The 22,407-nt window shown below is 43.8% G+C and overlaps 1 pseudogene; it reads left to right on the top strand.

The window, feature by feature from the left end:
• Nucleotides 1-20,569: 20,569 nt before the first annotated feature.
• LOC147449672 (uncharacterized) lies at nt 20,570-21,357 on the top strand (annotated as a pseudogene).
• The last annotated feature ends 1,050 nt before the right edge of the window (nt 21,358-22,407 follow it).

The following is a 22,407-nucleotide window of genomic DNA, read 5'->3' as shown; positions in this document are numbered from 1 at the left end:
TTCCAGACACCTTTTGACACAAGAACATGTTGCATCATATAAGCCCACATAGGGTAGTTGTCCCCATCCAACCTGTCCTCAGCAGCAAACATCTTGAACATCTGTGTTGTTGTTGTCAGCCATTGTAAATGCTGCACCTGATGTGAAAACTGCCCGAAAATAGGAGAAACGGAGCGGGAACAACCTGTGCTATATAGCACAAACCGTAGAAGACTATAAGGCACCTGTTTTGCAGAAAACGGCATTGATAGCAATTCTGCACAAAATGACGAAATAGCTTGTGCAGTACTGCCTGTAGTGGAAACGGAGGCCGAAATGAGCCCAAATCAAAATTCTGAGCAGACCGAGCTCTTCGAGTTGGCCCAAAATTTATGTCGACCTGCGAACACTCGCCAAAGCTCACTGAAATCAGAGAAAGTGAGCAAGCGTGTGCTAGAGCAGCTGGCGACTAAGCCCGGGAGGACGTGACCTGCTCTGATACCAATTGCTGGAATTAGGGTTGCAGAGAAACACACACAGCTTGGAGAAGATGAAGGAATCTCAAGGCACACAATAGAGAGTATGTTACTTAGTGTGCACTGGAAAGATAGATAGCCCTAGAGTGATGGGCGTATATACTATGCACGGGGGAAAAAACCTCCTAAAGAGGGGAAAAATGCCCCGGCGGTTCTAGTGTGTTCACACACATCACTACCACATGTATATGGTAACAACCAGATGGTGCTATACCTCTCAAAATAAAATGCTTAGGAAGGAATGATTAAATTACTTGATGAGCCTTTCCCAAACACTTAATTCTGAGAAATATTGTGAAGGTGATGCCATTTTGATGGCTTGTAACCAATTATCTTGGCCTGAATGGGGAGGTAAGATGAATTGGTTGAAACTAAATGTGTTGCATGATTAGTTAGAAAACTAGTTACAAGCTAATTATAGCAGATAAAGGAAAGGAAATGAATTAAAAGTTTCTAAATAAAGATCTGGTGGGAACAACTAGATGAATTTCCCTGAACGAGGGTATGCAACAGATTACATGTTGCTTGTTGTTTGATGATGGCTGATAGACTACTGTCTTCCTGATTTTGTAGTACTTAAGTACTATCTCAGGAAGGGATTTTCATGAAATGGTTTGGTGGGTGGGCGGATCCGGAGGGTCAAATGGCCGGATGTTGATTTAAAAATTTTATGTTAAATGCTAGGACTACGTGGGATAAAAATGGTTAATCAGGGACGAGCGAGACCAGGTAGGATTGCAAGATCCCTCTTCTTAGGGGAAAGTGATAACTGCCGTGCCTGCTTGTCGGGAAAAAGGGGTTATCGCCATGAACCAAGGGAGAACAAGAAAGCAAGAACATATCCTCAAGTTAAAGATCAAGAGAATCAAGACTAAGGACCACGATTTGGGTGCGGAAAGCTGTCAAAGATAGATTGATTATGAGAAGCATTGAATGAAGGGATGTACCCCCTTGGGTTGGCATTTGAGATAGGTTGGAGTCCTGTCAGAGTGTCGGTCCCAAGTGGGATGGATACATGTAGATAGATCTATGTCATTCCCTGGAACGATCTGGAGGACTGAGGGAGGTGAGTGGGGCCGAGTCTGGGTATGGCCCTCACAAGTGGTAGCAGAGCCCCAGAAGGATGTACCCCCTTGGGTTGGCATTCGAGATAGGCCGGAGTCCTGTCTGAATGTCGGTCCCAAGTGGGAGGGATACCTATAGATAGATCTACGTTGTCAGAAGTTTTTTGGAGCAAGAGATTGCGCATATGTACATACCCATGCATGGTGCATAAAATAAAGGATTGCCCATTTTCCAGAGCCAGGTGGTTACGTGGGGCCCACATGTGTACAGGTAGGACATCATATACATAGTGTATCGATTTTCACTATCATCAGTACCAGTGTGTTTTATCTATAATAATGAGGAGTTGGTAGCGCGTAAAAATTCTCGAGGAAGCTGCGGGCCGACGACATGAGGTAAGCAGGTGCGTCAAATGGCATCTAGTGGCGTCAGGACGTCGAATGGGGTCAATATTTGCACGTGGATGAGTACAGACACGACGTGGATGTTTTCTTGTGATATGCAGAAATTTCATCATGAGGACCATATTTTGGGGCCACTTCACGTGGTTGCGGGATGCATTATTGAAAAAAGTTGAGTGCCAGGTGTGCGGATGGATGCAAAAAGGTGACAACTATGTACTGCGAGGTCAGTTTTTGGCCTGTTCGGGGTCCGTTTGAGGTCAACTAAAAGGCCAAGGATGCCCAACTAATAACGCCAAGTGTGGGAACTAAAAAAATAGAGAGAAGACCAGAAAAAATGTGGAGAAGAGAGGAGGAACAGCCACAACTGTGTTTTTGCTCATTTTGGAGCCTGTTTTGGCCGTAAACTGCTCATCCGAGGTCGGATTTGAGCACTTTGACATTGTAGACTGGGGTTTTGGGCCGTTCCAGATGCGATGGTGCTGTCCATTTTGCCAAATTCCTTACTCTTTTTCTGATATTTGTCTGTGTAATCTTCTCCGGTGGTGAAGTCTCTACTTAACTTTGTGGTTGTATATGGTGTATTTCTTAAATATTGTGTAAACTATTTGCCCCATTGGTGTTGGCCCAAGCTCATTTGTATCTAAAAATCAGAAATTCTCCTCTTTTGAGCTGATTTTTTGGATGTGTGTGTGTGTGTGTGTGTATGTGTCTGTGTTGAGTGGGCAAGTGGGAAGTCTCTCTCCTCTCACTCCATTGGTGTGTTCCATGTCTCGGCCAGGTGGATTGTGTAAGCCGAGTGGTGCCCCATAGTGTGTGTGTATATCATTACAAGAGCATGTGTCAGGTCAGTATAGAGGAGTTCTGTGTGTTTCCATCCCGCTCACATTCTTTTGGTGCCCCAGCGGAGGATCTTCTTCAAGTACCTTCTGCTTCGAGCTTCAAGCTTCGAGATTCGGGATTACAGGTTGCAGACTACAGGTTACATGTACAGTTGATTTACATAGGTACAGGTAGCTGGAGTACAGTGATATACTAGCAGTGGTGTCACTTGCAGTTGCCGTGGGTATGCATCAGTTGGCGCCTGTTTGAGCGCATTGTCTGTTGGTATTGTACGTTACTTGTGGAAACTGCCATTGTACGCCTTTGTGGAGCCATATTTTGTTTTATTTGGCAATCCCAACCATTTCTGAGACTTGGTCTGGAAGATAGTCATTTCTGAGACTTGACTATACGCGATTTGCATTAGCCTTCGTATGAGGGTCGATAGCGTGAGGTTTTATTGAGCTGGGGGATTCTCAAATGTGGAGATCCTTTCGGTGATACAGGTAGCTGGAGTACCCTTTTCGTGACCTCGCCAAAGGCTATGTACTAGTGATTCCTAATTGATGCTCGGGTTCTATTGTTGGCAGTTTATGCATACATATACAGTCTATATTTTCGGTTCTTACTGCTCTACTTCTGGGGAAACTCTGCCAAAAATTTTCCAAGTTATGATGGCTGGTTTTTTGGTCTTTTAAGTCATTTATGCTGTTATGCTGCTGAAATTTTGGCAAAATCAGAGGATAAGACAAGTGTGCTTTCTTGGAAGCTACATGGATGGCTTTTAATGGATAATCACGACGGACCTCAGTTCACTCCTTTTCATTTAACACAGAGAATCCAGATAAATGTTCATGTGTCCAGGAAGATTTTTTCCCAATAGCGCATAGTCTTTATGTTCGGGCCAAGCAGATTAAGAGAGATCCTGGAATGTCCTTTGCCTATTGTAATTCCGATGATTAACTATGAAAACTCATTTGATGTGCATGTGTTTGTCCTTATCTAAAGTCAAGCTCCATTGAAGTTTCTGGGAATTGAGTCAGTCAAAAGTTTTGGGTCTTGCACGTATGTTCGAAGGGGTTCTCAAAGCATCGTAACTTGGGTAGCCATGGCTTTCTCTTATTCGGAGTTCCATGGAAGAAGTGATGAAGATGTGGAAGACTTTTTGGAAAAGATGGTGGTTTCCTGCATTAGCAACCAGATTCATGACCCGGCACATATGTTACATCTTCTCCAAATTTGTTTGAAGAGTGATGCATGAGTTTGGTCCAAAGCATTTGAAGAGGAGTTGCGTCTGGCTGATCCACCTGTGAGATTGAGTTGGGACAATCTAAGGTTTGGATTGGAAGTGGAGTTTGTGAAGATAGAAGATCCTGACAAAGTGTGGCAAGAAGTACAAGGTTTGGTGCAAAAGGAAGGTGAGCCAGTAGATGCGTACATACGTAAGTTTTCATTGGCATGGGAGCGGATGTGCAAGGCCTTAGCACCACAGGTACCCCCGCCTGACATGATGAAGAAGGACAGGTTCTCGGCTGGTCTTGTGGAGAATATACGTTGGAGAGTGGAGTTAAAGAAGCCTAGTACATATGAAGATGCACTAGAGGTGGCAAGGAACAAAGAGTCGAAGATGAGGAAAACGAGTCAGTTAGGGGTGGAGTCTTTGCCCATGAGGTCAGAATTTCAGATTATGGATTCTTTGTCAGGTCGCATGCCAGGGGTTCATCATGAACCAGTGGTTTCTGTTACTCCTTAGGTTATGCCAACAGTGGTCACTACAGCAATGCAAGATGATGGGCTAAGGCAAGACATGAGGCAGGTGGTAGATTTAATGAAGAATCTCAGCCTAAACATGCTAGGTCAAGTGGCAAATAATCGAGGTCGAGGGAGGTTTGCAAATCAGCCAGGAGGTGAAGAAAGACCTAGGAATGGTGTTGGACAAAGCAATGGTAGGTTCTGGAGGCAGACACCCACATGTTATAATTGCGGAGAGTCAGGCCACATCAGCCCGCAATGTGATAAGCCACCAAGGATGGGGGGAGACATGTATCCATTTCCAAGACAAGTGCTAACTAGGTCAAATGATTATGGCATCGAAATTAAGGGAGAAGAAGGAACCAGTGGATTAACCCAGGAGGAAAAGGGAAAGACAAAAGCGATAAGTCTAGTCACCTTGGAGAAGGCATCAAAGCTAGAGGATACATTAGTGATGCCTACTGGGAAGAGAACCACAGAGGAAAAGGAAGAAAGAAGTGCCCCAGGTCCTAGTAAGAAGAAAGGAAAGAGCCATGAAGGCGAGGATTTCAAGGCCAAGAGGAAAAGAAGGGCTCTTCGCAAGTTTCATGTTTCAGATTTTCCACTAGGGGATGGGCAATTAAGCTATGACTCGAAGGAGGATCAGACAAGCAGGAAGGCCGATGTTACTTTTGGGCAGCTTATAGAGATGGTGCCTAAGCTAAAGCGACAATGGAAGAGGATGGTTAACCCAATGGAGAAAGAGCCAAAGAGAGGTTCAGTGAAGGTGTTAGCGATGGACGAGCTACCAGACATTTTCCCAATAGTAGATGTGTGGCACAAAAGAAAAAATCTAAGACAAGGTTATGTAGATGTTGGAGCCCAAATATGCGTCATAACACACTCATGTGTTGAGAAGATGGGTCTTACAGTGATTGAGGTGTCAGGCTTCCGGATCAGATTGGCAAACCATCAGAAAGTAAAATGTTTGGGTGTTGTAAAGAGCTTAGAAGTGGAGGCGTATGATGCAAAGGCGGTGGTTGATTTTCATGTGATGTCAGCGGGGTTGAGAGCATATCCTATTATACTGGGTAGACCATGGCTGCGTGTAGTGGGAGCTGTTCAAGATTGGTGACGTGGTACAATTAGCCTCTATGGAAAGACAGGTACCAAGAAGCTATATAATATGGACACAAGGAAAATATTGGAAGAGCTTTATGAATATGAAGATGAGTCTAGTGATGAAGACTATTCCACAGTGTCTGATGAGGACAGTGATAGTACCACCAGGAGTGATGAGGATGTTGATGTTGCATTTCTTTTGATGGACAAAGAAATCCAGGAGTCTGGTTTAGTTGCATTTGCAAATGAGTTTGAAGATGAAAGTGAAGGGCCTTATGAAGTGATTGAAGGGCTGATGCAAACCAAGGTTGAATTGTCAAAGAAGCAGAAATTGATGACACAAATGATCAGTGGAGACCTCTCAGCTATGGTGACGGAGATACATTTGCACATGCTAGCTAGTTTTCCTGATTTGTTCATTACTTCATATGAAGAGATCAAAGGATTCAAGGGTGAAGAGATGCATATAGAGCTGAAAGAAGGTGCTAAGCCAGTGCGGCAAAGGCTAAGAAGGATGGGTCAAGAGCAAATGGAAGCCTTGCGGGAAGAGGTGGACAAGTTATTGAAGGCAGGGTTCATAGTCCCAGTGGAGACCACATAATGGGTGAGTCTTGTAGTAGTCAGTCCAAAGAAGGATGGGAAGTGGAGGATTTGTGTAGATTTTAAACCCTTAAATGCAGCCACTAAGAAGAACCCATATCCTCTTCCATTCATTGATCAAATCTTAGATTCATTGAAGGTTATGAGAGGTACAGTGTGTGTGATGGTTTTTGAAGCTATTTTCAATTGAAGATTTCTCTTAAAGACCGAACAAAGACAACTTTCATTACGCCATGGGGCTGCTATTGCTACTCGGTATTGCCATTTGGGTTGTCAAATGGACCATCTTTCTATCAAGAGAGGGAAAATTGGGTATTGGCACCATTCATTGGTAGTTGTGTTAAAGCTTTTATGGACGACTTCTGTGTCTACAGCAGTAGGGTTGAACACCATGAGAAGCTGCAGATGGTATTGGCTCGATATGATGAATGTGGAGGACAACTAAATCCCAAGAAATGTCATCTAGCACATCGAAGGGTGAAGTTATTGGGACACATGGTGTCAGAAAATGGCATTGAGGCTGATCCAGACAAGGTTAAGTCTATTATTCTTCTTCCATCACCTACGAGTACAAAGCAATTGGAAACCTTTATACACAAAGTAAAGTATATGGCGCAGTTTATTCCGTTGTCTTCACAGCTTCTTTATCCGTTACAACAAGTGGCAAAGCATGACCCATTGCAATGGGATGACAAGTGTGAAGAAGTGTTTCAAGAGGTGAAAGAGGTGTTAGGGGGGTTGTTAGCCATGCAGGCTCTTGATTGGGAGAAAGTGTTTTATGTAAATCCATCAGTAGGGGATGATGCCATTGGAGCCATGCTATTGAAAAAGGGGAAGGGCAGCCATTATATGAGACCAGTGTATTGTGCAAGCCGAGTGAAGTTGGTAGCACAGAGAAAATTCTCGGAAGTAGAGTTAGTGATGGCCAATGTAATATTTGCTTGTCACCGATTTCGTCATTACTTGCTACCACGACCTTTTGTTTTCTTGACGAGTTATGCCTTTTTGCCACAATTAATTAATGGCAGTAACATGTCAAATGTGGTCAAGAAATGGGTAATTGAGTTGCAAGAGTTTGAGTTCTCTTTTCTAGTGGAAGACAGTACAAGGGCTACCCTAGCTGATTTGTTGACTTACAAGGAGAATCCCCTCCTTGTTAAGGAAGAGGTGGTGAGAAAGGTAGTTGAAGAAGTGCCACAAATCAGCAATGCACATTTTTTGTTCTTTGATGGCTCATATAGAAAGAGCCTGTGCGCTCCTTGCCGCACTGTCGAAGCAAGGGACTTGCCAATACACCGTGTGCGAGCCACAAACGGCTCCAAGCACACAACAAGCCTAAACTAGCAAGCTCAAGAGAACAAAGGGTGTGTCACTCACCGCTCTATGCTCGCCTTCGTGGTGGATTCCTCGCCGCGATGAAGAAGAAGCTGCAGTCGTGCCGCGCTCAACCACTTCGCCGCCGTCGTGCCTTCGTAATGCTCGATCGCACACACACTCTCCCTCTCTCTCTCTCTCACACACACACACACAAGGAGGTGAAGAAGAAGAAGATGGAGATGGAGCAAGAGCACTCTTCAATTGCACAAATGAGAGAATGAGTAAAAATTAGGTTTAGTTGGCTTTTATAGGAGCTCACCCCATTCACACTTGGGCGCCCATGCTTAACCAACTAATCCCTTGAATGTCCAAGTTAAAGTGCGCCTCTCATCGGCGATCACTCTACCTTTCCCTATTGGTCCGACAAGCCCGGTACCTGACTCTAAATAATACATAATACACGTCCGTCGTAGGTGATAGGGTGTCCGTGAGCCGTGAGGGTTAACATGCCCCCCTTCCTGATGTAGATTCCGTCCTCGGAAGCTATTGAGTTGAAGCTGGTTCGTCGAGGTGGAAGAGCATTTGAGATGAATGTCCTTAGCCTTCTTCAGTCACTGCAAAATCAAACAACATTGGCACAGTAATTGCATTCTCTTAAAAAGCATATGCAGTTTTAGGTAGAAAAATTGATTGGTAAAAGAATTTCAAACAATTTATTAGCAATGAACATTAAATTGCAATGTAATCAAATGCATAAACAGATGTAAAGGTAGAAAATTAAACAAGTCCGGGGTCGCTAATTTGACGGTCGAAAGGCACTAGAGATCAAATATTAATACCATGGGTAAGCTTCTTAATTTTCTGTGGTCAATTAAGTTGTTTAATCGCGAGAGCCAAGTATTCATGTTCGAGGGCTGACTAGAGGCTATATCTAGAAAACTTTGTAGTTAAGCTACCATAAAAGGAATTTCTCATGAAATCATCACCTGACTGATTACTTTTTCTTTGACCCCCCAAAGTCTTTTCACATTGATTCAATTATGATGTGTGTGCTTATTTTGTATGCCTTGGGTTTTTTGCTTCTCAAGGAAAAGCGCCCACACTGGGAACCTCTAGGGCTCTAGTACCATAGGCAATACATGTGAGTGAAGTACCAATTTAAGCAGGGATTTCTCTTCATGCTTAAAACTTTACATTGTGGCACTTTGATTTTTTGCTTGTTCATTTTCAGCATTTTAATTTTGTAACTTTGGGAGGTCATATAACACTGTTACATTCCCCAAGCTCATCACATTAGTAAACTCCCTTTATAATACTTAAGCTAAAGGTCACTAGTGTTAAGCCCACTAGAAATCCCTAGTACATTTCATACAATGCTGCCTAAATCGGATTAAGAACCTAAGTAACCATTGCTTATTAGGAAGGCATTCCCCATGGTATTAAGAGAAGATCTCTAACACCTAACTTGGTCAAACTAGCTTAGTTGGACTGCTTGATTTTTAAACCTAGACAAGTGACTATGACAAAACATTACATTGAATTAAATGTTTGATACTAAGCCAATGCGTTGAATATTATGCTACCAATCACAATCAAAGCAGACAAACATGGATGCAAAAAGATAAGGGCAATGCTAATGGACAAGAAACACCTGTTTGTGTTGATGGTCGTGCTTGATTTGAAGGTTCCATGAAGGTCCAAATCCTATCAATAGCAACACGCTCCTGTACACACTAGGAAACAAAAGGAATACCTCCAGGAGGCACATTAGTGGGAAAAGAGAACTTCGCTAATCTCTCAACTCTAAAACAGAAACACTCCTATCGTACTAATCTTACCTTACCCTCCATCACTCAAGTGATGAGGATCAAAGGTGTTTTATGGCATAGGTTTCTGTTTCACTGTACCAGATGTGACATGTGTAGGTCTGAGTCAATTTTTGACTTTTAAGGTGCATACTCGCTTGCTAATTGCTCTTGCTCTTTTTTTTTTTTTGTGAGTATAAAGCTTTATATGTACATTCCCTAAGATTGGAATTGAGAGGTCAGGGAAAAAGGTTGAGAGGGAAACAAGTGAATAATAGATGTCAGCAAACACTCCCCCCTTCCTTGGGTAGATCATACCGTTTGAAATGAGCTTGTCACCCTTTGAAACCAATTGTTCTAGTTGGTAATAGGTGAGGATTTTTGCCAGTAGTTTTCTATTACCCTAGGTGCCTTGTCAAGCTGCAAGGGTGGTAAGGTACTCTCCCAGGATTGAACTTGAAGTGGTTCATCAGGTGATTCTTGAACACTGGGAGGTGTGGATTCTTTTGTAGCTTCATGGAGGTCCACTACTATAGATGGAGGCTGTGTAGAAGCTTTTACCTCTATGGATGTATTACATGAGGAGCTAGAAGCTTCATGGGACTCCCCCCTTCCTGAGCTAGGTGGAACAAATCGTTCTTTCTTTGGTACCCAAACTAGCTCGGGAGCGGGTATGTAGCATTCTGTGATTTTTTTCTTTCCACGATCATGGATTCGTTTTGGAGCTACGGGATTGGGCTCACTTGGGTCAGGTGATAGGTAAGAGCACAATCTACGTTTTGGCACCCAGATTTGATCATTTCCTTGATAGTAGCCTTGGGCTTCCAATAGTCGTTTAGGGATCCATCGCAACATTTTTTTACTTTTCTTGGAGCGAGTGGTACGTTTCTTACAAGGCTTCTATTTTTTAGCACTAGCTATGGTCACTAAAGAAGCTTTAGGGACCCACTTGTATGTTTTCTTCGTTACATTAGGATGAGTCTTGTCGGAAGCGATATGCATTGCTTGTAGCATATTTAAGGGTACATGCATTTCATCCCCCTCAGGTGTTACCCAAGTCGTCCCCCTATTTCTCCAAGTGTCTATGGTTGATGCTAGGTGGACCCAATCCACATTGTCTGATTCCGTCATACCCGGTAACACATCCATGTAAGGAGAATCTTGGCCAATGTCTGTATCCTTCTTACAAGTGTAACAATATTGTAGTGGGGCCGAGTGAACTGTGGTGTCAGAGCGATGATCAATAATGGTTTTACTCCCTAAGGGGTGTACCTTACCAGTCACCAAATCCACTCTAAGGACAGAGTCTTGGAATTGCAAATAGACATGATTTTTAGACCAATCGTGAACCATTTGTGCTTCCCTCATGAATGGTCGTCCTAAAATCATTTCATATGACATAAGGTGTTTAGAGAAATCCATTACAATGAACGTATGTCATACCTTGTGTCCTAGAACTTTGATCTTAAGATCCTTGAGCATCCCCATAGGTTTGGCTATGGTACCATTTGCCATCTTTACCACAATGTTAGTAACACTGAGGCGGGGTTTTCCCATGGATTCCCAACAATCTTTTGTAACGATGCTAACTCCCGCACCACCATCAAGAATTCCCTTTATAGTTAATCCCTTGGTAGTGATGGGTAGGGTCGCATTAGACTCGTCGCCTTCAAAATACTGCCCTAATTCGTTAATGGGTACCTCGATCACAGACTCGTGTCCATCTAAGTCAAGTGATTGCACATGATTTTCCTCATCAATCATAATCGAGTCAGGCCTATTTGGTTGCGCAAACTGCGGTAATCCCGTTCGTAGCTCTCCGTTAAGGAATGCTCGAAGTGCAAGGAATAACTCAGGATCTCCATACAGCTTTGCTATGATCGTGGTTCTAACCTCATAAGACATGAAGTCCACTAGTTTGGCAACATTCATTGGCGTTTTGCAGGGTGTAGGTCCTTGACTAGGAACTGGTGAGGATGGAATCTCATATTCCTCAATGGGATCAGGTATTCCTTCGTTAAACATCCTTTCCAACAAGAAGGGTGTATGCTCACTTTCTGATGTCCCGTCCTCACTCCCTTCTTGGATGATACTAGATATGGCTAACGGTCTATGGTTCATGTGGGGTGGATGAACTTGCGTGGGAAACACTGTGTCATGAATTTTGACTTGCATGGGTTCTGGTTCTAGTTTCCTTTGAGTCTCCTCCACTAAACCTCTTAGATGTTTCACCTGCTCAATCTCGTCTACTGGGTTTGGGTACGTCCCAATCTTCTTTTTACGATTCTTCCCTTTTTGCCCCTGCGGTTTATCTTGGGGGTCTTGGATTGGATTTGGAAACACTTGTGGTGTTTTCAGAGGCTCTTTATGGTTTTCTCTCATTCGGTTTTCATTTGGTTCCATGTTACGGTTTTCTTTGTCGGTCTTTCCCTTTGTGGTATTGGTTCTAGTCTCCATTGTCTCGACTGAATCTGAATCATCCTCGAGGTCATTCATATACACGGGGTCATCTCCTGTTCCTATGTTTGTTTTGGAACTTGGCTTTGAATTTTCCGTATTCTGCGACTTCTTCCTTCGTGTCTTCTTTTTCTTTGCTCGCGGTATCTCTCTCTTCGAGGATATGTCCTGGCCCTTGAAGCATGGACCGTGTAATCGCATAAGCGGGTGCGACAGGTGGTATTGGCGACGTCACACTAGCAATTTCGACCAAATTCAGGGGTGTGATTTTAGGCGCATTTGGGTTATAGGGGCATTGGGCAATCAAGTGATCTATGCCACAACGATTACATGTGAGTATTGGCATTGCAGACGTGCTCCCTTGATTCACTTGCATCTGTGCAGCATTCTTTTGCAGCCTAATAGGGCACTCCGCTACTCGATGTGGTCCACCACACTCGTAGCATTGAAGAGGTGGCCTCCTAGCCTGGGTGTTGATATTTTGACCTCTGGATGCGAGAGCGACAGCTTGATAAACCGGCTTGACTTGTCCCCAACAATCTTCCATGTAGTATATAGGACATTCTTCCAATGTATCAAGTCCGTAGGCAATACTAGTGTCTATTTCCTCCTCACAGCCATCTGCATAAGCATTTGATGGCTCGCAACCCACTTGGTTCATAGGGGCGACTCTTGGATGCGGGGGCTGCGGTCCTAGCACAGGAGGTGGTAGCGGTGTAGCTTGTACAACATTTTGAGGTCTAGGGACCATGTGTTGCGGTAGTTGCTCAACAGGTGGAGTAGGCATCAATACAGGAGCTCGAGGTGCATCCGTCCAGGCTACAGGTGGTCTATTTGCCATCATACGTTTGATCATTAAACAATCCTTAGCTTGGTGACCATACCTACCACATGCGTTGCAAGTTCCATTAAATTTTACTCTAAACGTAGGGCACTCACTAGTGCTATGTGGACCTAAGCAAATGGAACACCATTGTTGCTCCCTTCTTGGATACATGTGACTATTTTGAGGGGGTCGATTATCCTTAAGAGACTCTTAGATTGCCTTGGTGAGGTCTGTCAAGAATGTCTCAAATACCTTTGGCTCATTTGCAATGGGCTTTGCAGTCATGGGTTCATACTCAATGGCTTGTGAGCTAGTGGATCTCGTGTAAGTAGACACCCTCATGCCTGCTATCATCAAGTTGTCCTCTAATTGGATTGCATTGGCACTGACATCTTCCCAGGTTGTGATACCTCTAATCACTAGTCCATTATAGATTCCTTCATTCCTCAACCCTCGAATGAATCGATCAAGCAGTTGGTTATTGTTGAAGCGCTCATTTACAGGGCAACGAGAGTTTAAGTGATTTAGACGACTAATGAAGTCCCTTACTGACTCTCCTTCCTTACGTTCGGCCTTCTGTAGCTGAGATGCTACACCCCAAAGCACACCTTCTCGTATGTACTCCTTTAGAAACAACCTTCGAAGGGTAGGGTAGATTGTTTTCTTGTCCACCCTTAGGGTCCTATACCAATCTCCAGCCTTCCCCCTTAATGTCAAGCTTAAGGCATTGCACTTATGTAGTTCGTTGCGTTCCCCTAAGGAATCACATACTTGTTCAAACACTTCAATGTGTTTCCTAGCATCTTCGTCCCCATTGAATTTTTGCGTGAGTTTGGCAATTTGTACTGCCTTGCTTCTAGGCTCTCTATCAGATGCATGACGCATATTTTCCGCGATAGATCGACCTATGGTTTGAGCAAACGCTGCCAAGTCACCTATGTGAGGAGGCAGGGCCGGTGGAGGTACTCTTGGAATCATATGTGGGAGAGGGACAGGTGCCGGTCTTGGCATATGTGTGGATGATGCAGGATATGGAACATAACCGGGCATAGGTCCACTCGGATAAGAGCTAGGGAGCGGCACTCGAGGAGCATAAGCAAGTGGTACAATTGGAGGTGTGGGGGCCATGTGTGCATAAGGGGCTAGAGGCACATATGGTCGAGGCCCCATATTAGGTACTACGACACTAGGTAGTGGCACTGCGCTAACCGTAGATGTCATCGGTACATTCTCTGTCAGGCTTATCCCTGGAGTGAGCACTGGGTTTTCCTTAATAGAGGGTTGAGCCAAGTTAGGGAAGCTAAATTTTTCGCTCGGAGGCTCAGATTGCATAGAGACCCCAGGTGAAATGACGTAAGATGGGTCCATGGGGCTCATTAGAGGAGTCTCCATTTGTGATAGAGTAGGCTGTTGAGCCTTGCTCGTATCCAGAAATCTCATGGGGCCAATTGAGAGTATATTTACCCCTCTGTTTTGCCTTTCTGATTGAATAATGCCATGGATAACATTACAGATCATTTTCTGTTGATCTTCGATGCTCGTGGCACTAGAGGTGGATTGTACAATCTCTATCCATCCTACATGGTAGGCGTGGCCAGAGTGTAGATCCGTCAACACCTCAGTGTGGAGGTCGTATGTCCAATGATCATTCATGAACAATCCTTCTAGAGTCGACGTGTTAACGGTTTCTTGTGAGGTAGAAGCAATGTTGCTCCCCGTGGTTTTACTTGTCACCAACGGTACTCTAGAGGGAACTTCTGAAGGAGGCAGCTCAACAGGGCCTTCTTGGTAAGAAGTTGGCAGGATATCCACATGGACACTCTTTGGGGGTGTGGGGTCCACGTGCGATGTGAAAGGAGAGTCCACTTCCCCACCCCCTTCGTGTGCTTCATTTGCATCAGGTTCCGAGCGAGTAGCTCTACCTAAAGTTTCCATGAAACGGCTAAACATACTAGTACTAGGCTGTGGAGCTTCGGGAGGTGCATGGCCTTCTCTCTCAGTGTTTTGGGTAGGGTATGCTTCCATGATTTCTGAGTCGGAGGAGGAATCACTAGCGGCTATTTTAGGGTCTTGGGTGGTGCTACCTTGTGTCCCCGCTGAGGGTCTAGAGCTTATCGTGGATGGGTAATGGGTGTCCGTATGAACAGAGGCACCCTCAATATGCTCGTGTTCTAGCACCCGCCCAGAGCGTAAGTGCATGTGCTTCTGATACCCTTAGGTGTCAAAAAGCTGCTCTAGGAGGCCTTGTGACTAGTTTTTAGAGTGTTTTTTGTTTGTTTTTTTGCTAGATTTTTTAGAGCGTGTCGTGGAATGGGCCGTGTGATAGCTCGAAACGAGCGTATCGGTCAGAGGGTCGTGCCGTGCTTTACAGCCCTCCGTTTGGTCACTCTATGCCCTCGGAATCCCTAAAACTGTCAATTTCCAGTAGGGAACTAGGCCCAAACTAGAAAGTCTAAGGGTGCAAGTGGGAAGAGAAAGGAGGAGAGTGGAGGACTTGTCCCACATGCTCTCATTCTCTCTTGAGGGAGTAGGGTATATATATAAGTGTGAGTCTAGTATATATCAAAAGACTGAGGACTGAGGCCTGGGCCTGGGCTTGGGCTTGGGCTTGGGCTTGGGAAAACGATCCCGATCTATCTTTTATACAAACCAACCCGTCCGTTTTATTTTCGAAAAATTTCGCCGCCCGCTTACTCGCGTTTTTAATTTCCGAAATTATTATTTTTTTTAAATTTTTTTTCCAGAATTTTTTTTTTTGCTTTTTCTTTTTGGTGCAGAAAATACAGAAATTTCAGAAAACGCAGAAATTGAAAAAACGCAGATATACAGAAAATTGAAAAACGCAGAAATGCAGAAATTGCAGAAAATGCAAAAATTGCAGAAAATTAAAAAAACGCAGAAATGCAGAAAATTGCAGAAATTGAAAACGCCGAACTTGAAAATGCAGAAATTGCGGAAATTGAAAAAACGCAGACAATAGCAGAAATTGAAACTTGACAGCAAATGCAGAAAACGCAAAAAACAGAAATCTCCACACACTCCTTCCCTGCCTTTCCTATGATAGAAATTGCACCACAAGGAAGCGTAAAGTGTTAACCGAGCTTAGTGTAGGGCATATCCCCGGCAACGGCGCCAAAAATGTGCGCTCCTTGCCGCACTGTCGAAGCAAGGGACTTGCCAATACACCGTGTGCGAGCCACAAACGGCTCCAAGCACACAACAAGCCTAAACTAGCAAGCTCAAGAGAACAAAGGGTGTGTCACTCACCGCTCTACGCTCGCCTTCGTGGTGGATTCCTCGCCGCGATGAAGAAGAAGCTGCAGTCGTGCCGCGCTCAACCGCTTCGCCGCCGTCGTGCCTTCGTAATGCTCGATCGCACACACACTCTCCCTCTCTCTCTCTCTCTCACACACACACACAAGGAGGTGAAGAAGAAGAAGATGGAGATGGAGCAAGAGTACTCTTCAATTGCACAAATGAGAGAATGAGTAAAAATTAGGTTTAGTTGGCTTTTATAGGAGCTCACCCCATTCACACTTGGGCGCCCATGCTTAACCAACTAATCCCTTGAATGTCCAAGTTAAAGTGCGCCTCTCATCGGCGATCACTCTACCTTTCCCTATTGGTCCGACAAGCCCGGTCCCTGACTCTAAATAATACATAATACACGTCCGTCGTAGGTGATAGGGTGTCTGTGAGCCGTGAGGGTTAACAGAGCCATGATGCAGCTTCAGGGGGTATAGCACTTTATGACCCAAAGGGGAAGCTAGTATGCAAGAGAGGGTTCAAATTGGATCCACATAGTAACAATGAGGCTGAATATGCTACGTTGGAAGCCGGATTACACATTTGTTTGAAGCATGGGGTGAGAAGGTTGAGCATAAAAGGTGATGCCTTGTTAGTTGTGAAGCAAGTGTTGGGTGTGTGGAAGAGCAAGAACACTTCATTGAAGGAAATGTGGTTCAGAATTAAAGGCCTGTTAAAAAATTTTGAAGCATGGAGCATCAGACACATTGAACGTGCTCTAAATGGAGAGGCACATGAATGGAGAGGCACATGAAGTAGCTCAAAGCATGATTGGAGAGCTATTTGTGTTGAGGACTAGCTTACCTCTTGATCATGGCCGGGAAAGTTTGGCTCAAGAAGAGGAGTTTTTGCTAATATGAATCATTCCAAAGGAGATCTAAAAGTCTAAGAAGTATGGTTTTGTGCGTAGAGCATGCAGGTACAAATTGATTGGTGATGTCTTATACATGAAAGGGGCTGATCTCGTGTTAAGACGTGTACCTTGGCGGGAGGATATTTATAGAGTGTTGGAAGAGAATCATGAAGGTGCATGTGGCGGACATTTTGCTCTAAAGATCACCTTGCATAAGATCTTGCAAGAGGGGTATGTCTGGCCTAGTCTACACAAGGATGTTCACCATTGGTGTAGGTCTTGCAATAGGTGTCAAGCATTTGGGAAGAGAGTGTTGAAGCCAGAGCTACGAAAAACCATTATGGCGTTTGATGTGTTTGAAAAATGGGGGATTGATGCAATAGGCCCGTTACCTATCACAAGCAGAGGCAAAAGCTATATTTTGACTGCAATGGACTATCTCTCTAGATGGGCAGAGGCTATAGCAATAAAACAAATCACTACAAAGGATGTGGCAAAATTTGTGTATGATGAAATATGTTGCAAGTTTGGGGTGCCACTAGAGCTGCTTTCGGATAAGGGGCCAGGATTTAGAGCTAAACTGCTAGATTTTTTATGCGCGAAGATGAAGATTAGGCACCATCACACCACTCCTTATTACCCATAGTGTAATGGCTTGAATGAAAGATTCAATGGTGAGTTAGTACAAATTCTTTCAAAAGTGACAGAGCACCAAGGAAAGAATTGGGATTTGGAATTGCCTAGTGCATTATGGGCTTACCGTACGTCAGTGAAGACAGGTACAGGGTTTACTCCATTTCATTAGGTATATGGAAAGGAAGCACTATTGCCTGTGGAAGTAGAGTTGCCTGCTGTCAAGATGTTAGAGAAGTTTCTTGGGCCGCCTAGTGATGCATTCAAAGAGAGGCTCTTACAGTTACAAGAGGTTCAGCTGGATAGGATGACCACATTGGAACATTATGGGCAGATGCAGGATAAGGCTTTGGCAAAGATAAATGAAAAGGTCAAAATTAAGGGTATCAAGAAGCATGACTTGGTTTTGCACTATAACAGTAAGCTGGACAACACCTTCCAAAAGAAGTTTCAGATTAAGTGGGAAGGCCCTTTCAAGGTAGTGGAGTGTTTTCCGAATGGTACATATCAGCTGGCTAACCTGGATGGTGTTCTACATAAGTTAAGGGTAAATGGATTGCGTCTTAAATTGTATCATGCTAGATTGATGATGGTGGAGCAAGATGAGTTGTGTGTGGAGCAAGTAATGTTGGTGAAGGATGAGGAGACCTCAGTGACACGGCGAGTCTCATATCTCTTTTTGCTGCTGCTGATCATGAATGATCTAGCATGCTAGGGGATGGGAAAATTATGTCAAGAGTTTTTTGGAGCAAGGGATTGCGCATATGTACATACCCATTCATGGTGCATCAAATAAAGGATTGCCCATTTTCCAGAGCCAGGTGGTTACGTGGGGCCCACATGTGTACAGGTAGGACATCATGTACATAGTGCGTCGATTTTCACTATCATCAGTACCAGTGTGTTTTATCTATAATAATGAGGAGTTGGTAGCGCGTAAAAATTCTCGAGGAAGCTATCCACGGGCTGACGACATGAGGTAAGTAGGTGCGTCAAATGGCATCTAGTGGCGTCAGGACGTCGAATGGGGTCAATATTTGCACGTGGATGAGTACGGACACTACGTGGATGTTTTATTGTGATAATTATGCAAAACGGTCATCATGAGGACCATATTTTGGGGCCACTTCACGTGGTTGCGGGATGGATTATTGGAAAAAGTTGAGTGCCAGGTGTGCGGATGGATGCAAAAAGGTGACAATTATGCACTGCGAGGTCAGTTTTTCGCCTGTTTGGGGTTCGTTTGAGGTCAACTAAAAGGCCAAGGGTGCCCAACTAATAAAGCTAAGTGTGGGAACTGAAAAAACAGAGAGAAGACCAAAAAAAACGTGGAGAAGAGAGGAGGAACAGCCGCAACTATGTTTTTGCTCATTTTGGAGCCTGTTTTGGCTGTAAACTACTCATCCGAGGTCGGATTTGAGCACTTTGACATTGTAGACTGAGGTGTTGGGCCGTTCCGGACGCGATGGCGCTGTCCATTTTTCCAAATTCCTCACTCTTTTTCTGCTATTTTTATGTGTAATCTTCTCCGGTGAGTGAAGCCTCTGCTTAACTTTGTGGTTGTATCTGGTGTATTTCTTAAATACTGTGTAAACTATTTTCCCCATTGGTGTTGGCCCAATCTCATTTGTATCTAAACATCAGAAATTCTCCTCTTTTGAGCTAAGTTTGTGTGTGTGTGTGTGTGTGTGTGTGTGTCTGTGTTGAGTGGCCAAGTGGGAAGTCTCTCTCCTCTCACTCCATTGGTGTGTTCCCTGTCTCGGCCAGGTGGATTGTGTAAGCCGAGTGGTGCCCCATAGTGTGTGTGTATATTATTCCAAGAGTGTGTGTCGGGTCAGTATAGAGGCGTTCTTTGTGTTTCCATCCCGCTCACAACGTCACTCCCTGGAACGGTCTGGAGGACTGAGGGAGGTGAGTAGGGTCGAGTCTGGGTATGGCCCTCACAAGACTGTGGAGGATTTGGATGGCGCAGAGGATTATCTAAGTGATAGATGGGAAGAATAAGTAGGGAATGAAGAACATGATATATTTCTACGGTTGTTTGCGGTTGCAGTTATTCAACATGCATTAGTGGCGAGAAGGAGATTGATTTTTGATCCGTTAGGAAGTACCAGTGCAGGAAATTATGTACAAACAGGTGGACCTACAAATATGGTAGCGGCTAGGCAGGATATGCGCGTCAAATTTTGGACCTTTTTGGGAAAGTCGAAAGAAGACCCCGATTTCCACATATCTCAATACGAGACAAGATGGCAGGCCAGAGGATTTGCCGGAGTGTATGATGCCCAAGCTAAGATGCGCCAGTTTGAGGCTACTTTGGATAGGAAGGCTATGCAGTGGTTCAGCAATTTTCTAGCAGGTCATTTTGCTGATTATGATGGTTTGAAAGCAACATTTTTGAACAGGTTCAGAAAGGAAAAGACTCCACATGATGTGTTGACCAAGCTTAGGGAAGTGAAACAAAGGAAAATGTTTGTTGAGGATTATGCACAAAAGTTCAACCAATATGTGAGAAGGTTGGCTGCTCAAGAAAGGCCAACTGATGAAATGCTTGCTGGATATTTTTTGAATAGATTAAGGAAGAAATTGAAGAATGTTGTTGCTGGAGTTGATGTTGTAGGTGGATTACAAGCATTAGTGGAAACAACTCAAAGAGCAGAGAAAAGGTTTGGGGTCTCTCATGGGAAAGCAGCCAAGAGGTCATCTAAAGAAAAAGAAGAAAAGTAGGTCGAAGAAAAAGAAGAGCTCAGATAATTCGGATTTAGACAGCGATTTGGATTCGGAAACTGATACTGATTCAGATATGGAAATGGATTCTGATAGTGAAGAGGATTCTAGTGAGGACTCGGATTCAGAAGTAGATGAGGATAAGAAGAAGAAAAGCAAGAAGAAGTCGAAGAAAAAGTCTAAAGAGAAAGAGGATAGAGTGAAAAAATTGGTAGCAAAGAAATTGAAGAAGTTGGGCGTGCAAAAAGTTGTGGAATCAAAAACCCCTCATTGTGAAATTTGTGTTAAGGATGGGCATTGGACAAAGGAATGTTGGTTTATTCCGAATTTCAGAGGTGTTGTACCAGAAAGGATTCAGCAGAAGATACAACAACAAGGACCTCAAACTCATGGGGTGTTTCCAGAGATAGGAGGAAGGCAGAGGATGTTTAATAATCAAGGGTGGCAAAGGCAAAAACCGTATTCAGGGTGAAGACCACAGTTTAATCAAGGGGGACCACCATTTAGAGGAAATTTCAATTCGGGAGGAGGACCGAGATTTGGAGGATGGCAGAATTCAAGACCCCCGTGGGGGGGGGATTGGGATCAGCAGCAGTGGTGGCAGAATTGGCAGCCACAACCACAAGGATGGAATCAGCCGGTTTGGAATTATCAAGGGGGGAATCAGCAACAGCCAAGAGGGCAAGTGCCGTAGTTGCCAGCACCATCAGCACAGTTAGCTGAAGCAAACAAAGAGCCTGGAAGCAGTTTGATAGTAGTAGAATTGTTTCAGGATCAAGGGGTGAATGAAGTCACTATGGATTGTCAACCGAAATGTGATTTTTCTAAATGTTTTCAAGAGAAATTAGATATATTAGTGACAACAAGGTCCAAAGCAAGGTTGAAACCTCCACTGGACTGGGAGGAGCAGAAGGAGATTCGGGATGAAGTAGCTGAAGATTTGATGGAAAAGGATCAACACCAGAGCAATCTTAAATCGAAGGAGAAAGGAGTGAAAAAGGAGGAGAAGGAAAGAGAAAGGATGGATGCTTTGTTTGAAGAGTTAACTAATTCCTCTATACATTTTACCTTGGATCAGTTGTTGTCATTAGTTCCAATTTTCAAAGATAGACTATATACAGTGATGCGAAGGACAAAGACTGTTCCAAGTATGAAGGAGGTGCAGCAGGCAGCTTAGAGTTGTCAAATTATCCTGGAGGATGTGGATTTTTCAGTACCAACAATGTCGTTGGAATTTAATAACCATAAATTTTCTGATGTTCTATTGGATGGTGGATCAGGGGTCAACATACTTTCGGAATCATAATTTCTAAGGATGCAAGATGTTAGGTTAGAACCAACTTCATTTCAAGTGCGAATGGCTGATCAAAGCAGAGTTCAACCAGTGGGGATGTTAAGGAGGTAAGGAATTATTATTCATGGATTGCAGTTTATGGTAAACTTTGTAGTCATCAGGATGAGGGACTCAAAAAATATCTATTCTATGTTGTTTGGGAGGCCATGGTTTCGCACGGCTAAGCTGAAACAGGATTGGGGAAAGAATGAAGTGACGGTTAAGAAAGGAAGGAGAGAAGTTACATTACCAATGGGGCCGAAGAAGGAATTGTCAGAAGAGATGAAGCCAATGTTGGCACAAGCAATTTACATGTCTGAAGGATTGGAGGATGATGAAGAAGCATATTTCCTAGCAGCAAATCCAACAATTGTTCCGGTATTTAAGGTAGATATGGAGCGGATCATTGACAAATATGTAGAAAAAGAGAACAATTTGGGAAGTGATCAGTTGCAGGGGAATACAGATGGTGTGGAACAATAAAATTTAGAACAGAAGAAAATCCGAGAGGAAACTGTGATCTAGGATTCAAAATTGGAGCCAAAGGAGGCAATTCAGAGAGCGGAAGCTCTGTATGATAAGATGATAAAGAAAGTTTCTCTAGTTAAGGAGGATGATTTACAGGATCTAAATTTGGGGACGGAGGATCATCCAAAGATGGTAAGAGTTAGTGTTCATTTGGAAGAAGGATTCAAGGAGGACTTGAAGGAATTACTGTTGGAGTATATTGATGTCTTTGCATGGGATTATTCTGATTTGAAAGGCATGGATCCTCAAGTGTATAAGCATCATATAAATTTGAAAATGGATGTTGTTCCAGTGATTCAGCAAAGATACAGGATGAATCCAAATTATGCCAAGCAGGTGAAAGAGGAATTGGATAAATTGCTGAAT

The sequence above is a fragment of the Adiantum capillus-veneris genome, chromosome 10 (assembly GCF_014529385.1).
Source record: "Adiantum capillus-veneris isolate H3 chromosome 10, ASM1452938v2, whole genome shotgun sequence".
NCBI classification, from domain to species: Eukaryota; Viridiplantae; Streptophyta; class Polypodiopsida; order Polypodiales; family Pteridaceae; genus Adiantum; species Adiantum capillus-veneris.
Note: the sequence above shows the minus strand (reverse complement) of the source record. Positions and strands in the feature narration are given on the sequence as shown.